This window comes from Nilaparvata lugens, chromosome 4 (genome assembly GCF_014356525.2).
Source record: "Nilaparvata lugens isolate BPH chromosome 4, ASM1435652v1, whole genome shotgun sequence".
NCBI lineage: Eukaryota > Metazoa > Arthropoda > Insecta > Hemiptera > Delphacidae > Nilaparvata > Nilaparvata lugens.
In genome coordinates, this window is record NC_052507.1 from 5,589,561 (window position 1) to 5,594,716 (window position 5,156).

Consider the following 5,156-nt stretch of genomic DNA (forward strand, 5'->3'; position numbering starts at 1 on the left):
ACTAATAGTAGACTCTAGTGAGCATCTGATACAGGAAAAATTAATATTGTTTGCTAGGCCTACCTCTAGGCTATTGCAAATGTAGAATTCAAAAGTAGGTCTCATCCAATCGTCCTTGACTGACATTCTGCTGTCTTCAGCAGTACATGATATTATATCGATTGTAAGATTGGTAGGCATGAAATCTTCAGGATATCCTGTCTCCATTTTAATACATCTGTAATAATAAAGGATACAGTTATCTATGAATCAGTTCATTTTCCTATAACACAAATTTCAAACATGTTTCAACTATGGTGTAAAAAAATTAAACATTTTCATTGACATTCTTCATTAAAAGAAGGTAGGCCTATCAAAATACAGAGTCTTTCTAAATGATGGACCCATTTTCAAAAATTGGGATTTATTAAAGTAAAAAAAAAGTCTGGTTGCCTGTAAAGTCGGTTTACGGGCGAAAGTTTTACGTGACAACGACTTAGAGTGGTAAAATAATTTTAATGTTAATATTCATTCGTATAGTAGGAAGAAGGATGAAGTAATAGTAACAATTTAAAACATTTATTTATACAAAGAATTATATTTAAAACATCTATTTATACAAAGAATCTCGCACTGAATTTCATATTCGTGGTGCAAGTAGTGGCGCAGTCGCAGGAGATTGCTTGCGGCGCCTGCGCAGGTTGACAGCTCCGTTTCACTCTCTCTCTCCAGGTGAATGCTTCGGGTCGCTGCTGGTTGCTTGCCACTGCTACTATTCGTGCTCTTTCCAGACGACCGTGAACCGAAACGAACGCTCTCACTCGCTCTCATTGTGAGCGCATAATGTGGGAATGTAACGCAGTTTCTTGAAGTGTCACCCGGCAAACCAATTTATAAGACGTTGTCACGTCAAAATGCAAAATGGAAAACCTTTATACCAATGGAAAGAGAAAGTTTCACCGTTTTTTTAATACTTTACAAGTGTTCAATGTGGCCTACTGTACCGCTGCTGCACGGCAAATATCTACGCGGTAGCCAAACTCGTCCCACACGCAAGAAAGCGTATCTGATGGTGTTATTGAGTGCACGGCAGCAGTGATACGGTTCCGCAGATCGCGCAGCAGCCGGAGACCATATTGAACACTTGTAAGGTATTAAAAAAAACGTTGAAACTTTCTCTTTCCATTGGTATAAATGTTGTCCATTTTACATTTTAAATAATTTTTTTTTTGAAAATTGGTCCATCATTTAGAAAGACTCTGTATTAAGTTTATACTAAAAACGGAATAATCTAAAAATGAAATGAAAATAAATCTATGTCAAATAATAAAATCTTTATAAAAAACATCTATATATATATAAAAGCGAAATGGCACTCACTCACTGACTGACTCACTCACTCACTCACTCACTCACTCACTCACTCGCATAATTAAAAATCTACCGGACCAAAACGTTCAAATTTGGTAGGTATGTTCAGTTGGCCCTTTAGAGGCGCACTAAGAAATCTCTTGGCAATATTTCAACTCTAAGGGTTGTTTTTAAGGGTTTAAAGTTCGTCTTTTAGCATGTATATTCTTCTTCTCCCAATCTCTTAATAATAATTGAAATTTCCATATCATATGTTACTATAGAACACTATAATCTAGATAGAGTACCTCTTCGAAACAGTTGTTAACTGGCAACTAAATTAATAATTTTGTCAGGTTAGCATTAAGTTGAGTTGGCTTTGTTAGGTTGGCACCAAGTTGAAGATTTAAATGCATTTATCGCGGAAAAATTGATTGGGCACTGCTACTTCAATCCTGGGAATATTATATTACTAGCAGTCAGGCTCGCTTTGCTCGCCATATCCGTTTAGCCAGCCGTTTGGTTTGGGCCCCCGACTGGATTGTCCTAACATATGATAAAAATCCCCAAATGAAAAATGCAGGCGAGCGAAGCGAGCCTGCAGATCTCATTCTTGGACGATCCAGTTGGGGGTCCAGGGGGCGGAGCCCCCTGGCTAGACGGATATGGCGAGCGAAGCGAGCCTGACGGCTAGTAATTATATAAACTTAAAAATCAATAAAAAATACAGGATGATATTATAATACTGTATAATCACTGATTATACAGTCTTTATAACAATAGCGTATTAAAAAAGTATTATTAGCTAAGAATTTGATTTATACTGTACCGTAATCATTTGAATTAAAAAAAATGTCTGCTACCTACAATGAATATGAAGTGTAGGCCTACTACGGTACGTGCTAGAGCTATATGCTTCTACTTTTTCAAAAATACGATAATAATTTGATATTTTTGTAAAAATTGAGAATGTGTGTAGCCTATACTCACATTGCTTTGCTGATTGGTGTTTCGAATAAATCTGATGGAGATGAATTAATTTTTAACATAACAACGTTTCCATATTCTGAAATAATCTTTGTTTCTTTCTCACAATATACTCCATTCCTATTTCTGCAAAAAGGAATGATATTTTGAATAACACCTACCGTAGTTGAATAAGAGGAATAAGCCAAGTCACCGTTATAAGAGTATTGGTATAACAGTATTTGATTAAAAAATGGTGTTGCTATCCTTGTCTAGCATTTGATATAGCATATAGCGCTATCCTTTTCTAGCTCGGCAACGTTGCCAGATCGGTTTTTAACAATGTAGGAATATACCGCTAATTAATCAACATAGAAGAGGAATTAGCCAAGTCACCGTTATAAGAGTTCTGGTGTAACAGTACGGTATTTGATTGGAAATGATGTTGCTGTCCTTGTCTAGCATTTGATATAGCAGATAGCGGCGCTATCCTTTTCTCGGCAACGTTGCCAGATCGTTTTTTAACAATGTAGAAATATAATTAATCAACAAAATATTCAATAATTATGTGAATGTATTATTTATTAATTGGAAAATATATCTTCTTGATGAATGAATATAATTGATTATTACTTTGAACATGATTGAACAGTTGTTAATATATTACATCAGATATACTGGTATCAGCTATAATCTATAGAAGGCAGTGGCAAGACCACAATGTTCTCCTATCCATTGTTCCATATCCATTTCTATCCATAATATGTTCTCCACTGCCATTATAACGTGAACGTCCATTGGACATTAGAAATTGGCTATTTTTTGTGTATGTAGGTATCTATTGTTTGTGTATGTATTTTTTTTGCTATTTTTGTGTCTATTTTTTATATATATCATGGCTCAAGTACACTCAACAGTAAATTTCTTATTTTCAGACTAAATTTAACTCATGGTACATGATTTTGAACCGCATTGACGAGCCTATAAGAATGAGCTCTGACCATTGTGTCAAAAGTTATGAGTGTTTGAAATTTTGATCCATGAGGTGTTCTTATGTGCAGCTCTACACTAGGAAATACTGAAATTAAGTGCAACTAACGGGTTATCCTCATAGATCATCTTTTATCATTGTGCGAAATCTCAATTTGAGGCTAAAAATTGTTATTAAGTGTACCTGGGTATTTGGTAACGGGTATATTGATTCTTTATCACAAATGACAATGTATTGCCAGGTCTTGCAAGACCAATTGCATACTAACACTACATTATAATGGAAACAAATAACAGTTCACATATTCAGAACAAGAAATAAATATGTAGATGAGTAGATAACTTTTATAAACAAAGAGTACCGTATATGAGATGGAGTGCTCTACCTGTTCTCAGATTGTAGAGACAAAATTACGCCCAGTGGGTTTAAATTATATCTACATTTGAATGGTGATAATTGGGAGATATTGTTGATTAAAAACTGAAATTCAGAAAAGTTGATTTTCCCTGATATATTACTCATTTTTTATAATAATAATAATATCGAGTGACCTGGCTGGATCAGGTCTGGTGTCAGAGTTTTCAGGTCGCAACTGATCAATTTCAGGGCCTCTGACATGACCTAACGACTGCTTTTCAGGCAGCCGGGACATTACATTGATTTTCTCGACAATGAGTTGACAGATTTTTTTAAAAATTCATACCCTGTATCAGATCTATCAACTGGCATGAGTCTCCGTCCTGGGAAACTAACAGGGGGTCCACCCCATCCTTGAGAAATGGACTTTGTAACCTCCTTCTCGTGCATGAGGTACCGGTAGGTAGCTAGAGCAGTTTATTCAAAAGAACACGTATTCGAGATATTTTACCTGTAGAACGGCTGTTTTGACGACTTTTTAAAAATCATCAAATCTCACAATTTACACAAAGGAAAATGTACTCTTAAAACAATATATACAATAGTTTGAACATGTTAGTTTTAAATGTGTAGCCGCCAATAGTCATTAAGTTATTCCCCTGAATTATTCTCGTTTGAGAATGCGGCTTACAGTACAATGAGCAAGGAAAGGCATGTGAGTGTAACACTCCAGATTTTTTCATGTCTATATTGACTGAACTTATGTTCGGAAGAGAGATTAGCATAATATCAGGATTGATGATACTACTGCTCAGAATTCAATATCAGGACGAACACAGAAAATACTAGTAATTTGGCTAAAAAGTTTAGCAACATTTTAAACAATGTAGAACCACGGAATAAGTAAGTTACTCTCTAAGTAGAAGAAGATTATGTTTCCTTGGTGGTACAACTGAGAGAGACTGAAAATTCTTGAAACATCAGTGTGATGGCGTCTTCTGTTGTTTATTTGAAGATCAGTGACTAATAAATTGACTAGATAATTAATTTCAAATATTCTATGAGTAGTCTCAACAAGGCCTTGACGAATTACATTGAACAACGCGTTCTCTGTATTCTTCATTTCACATTACTGCAGTGAAAAAAAATATCAATGAGTGATATAAAACTCTTCCAAAATCTACAAGATTCAATTCAATTTATTTTTTTCTACATACACATACAAGTCCAATATATTTATTTTTACACACACATACAAGTCCAATACAGAGATTAACAAAAAGATTACATGCAAACAACAACAACAAAAACAATACACATTAAAACATACGTAATAAAAAGAGAGTGGTGCAAAAAAAAAAGATGGCAAATTGAAGGGTTTTTCCAACTATGGATATCCATGTACTAGGAAATAGACGGTAGATATGAAAGAATGGGATGGGGAAAGAATAATAAGGGTAGGATGGAAAAAAGAAACCGATAGGACCAGGTGTTACAAATAAGATTTGAAGTA

The 5,156-nt window shown here is 34.9% G+C and overlaps 1 long non-coding RNA gene across 1 annotated transcript; it reads right to left on the reverse strand.

Moving 5' to 3' along the window:
- Positions 1 to 63: 63 nt before the first annotated feature.
- Positions 64 to 4,645, reverse strand: LOC120350781. The gene is made up of 3 exons (XR_005571032.1): positions 4,452 to 4,645; positions 2,320 to 2,442; positions 64 to 217 (listed from the first exon to the last, which is right to left on the reverse strand). It is a non-coding gene; the product is annotated as an uncharacterized LOC120350781 (long non-coding RNA).
- Between the last annotated feature and the right edge of the window lie 511 nt (positions 4,646 to 5,156).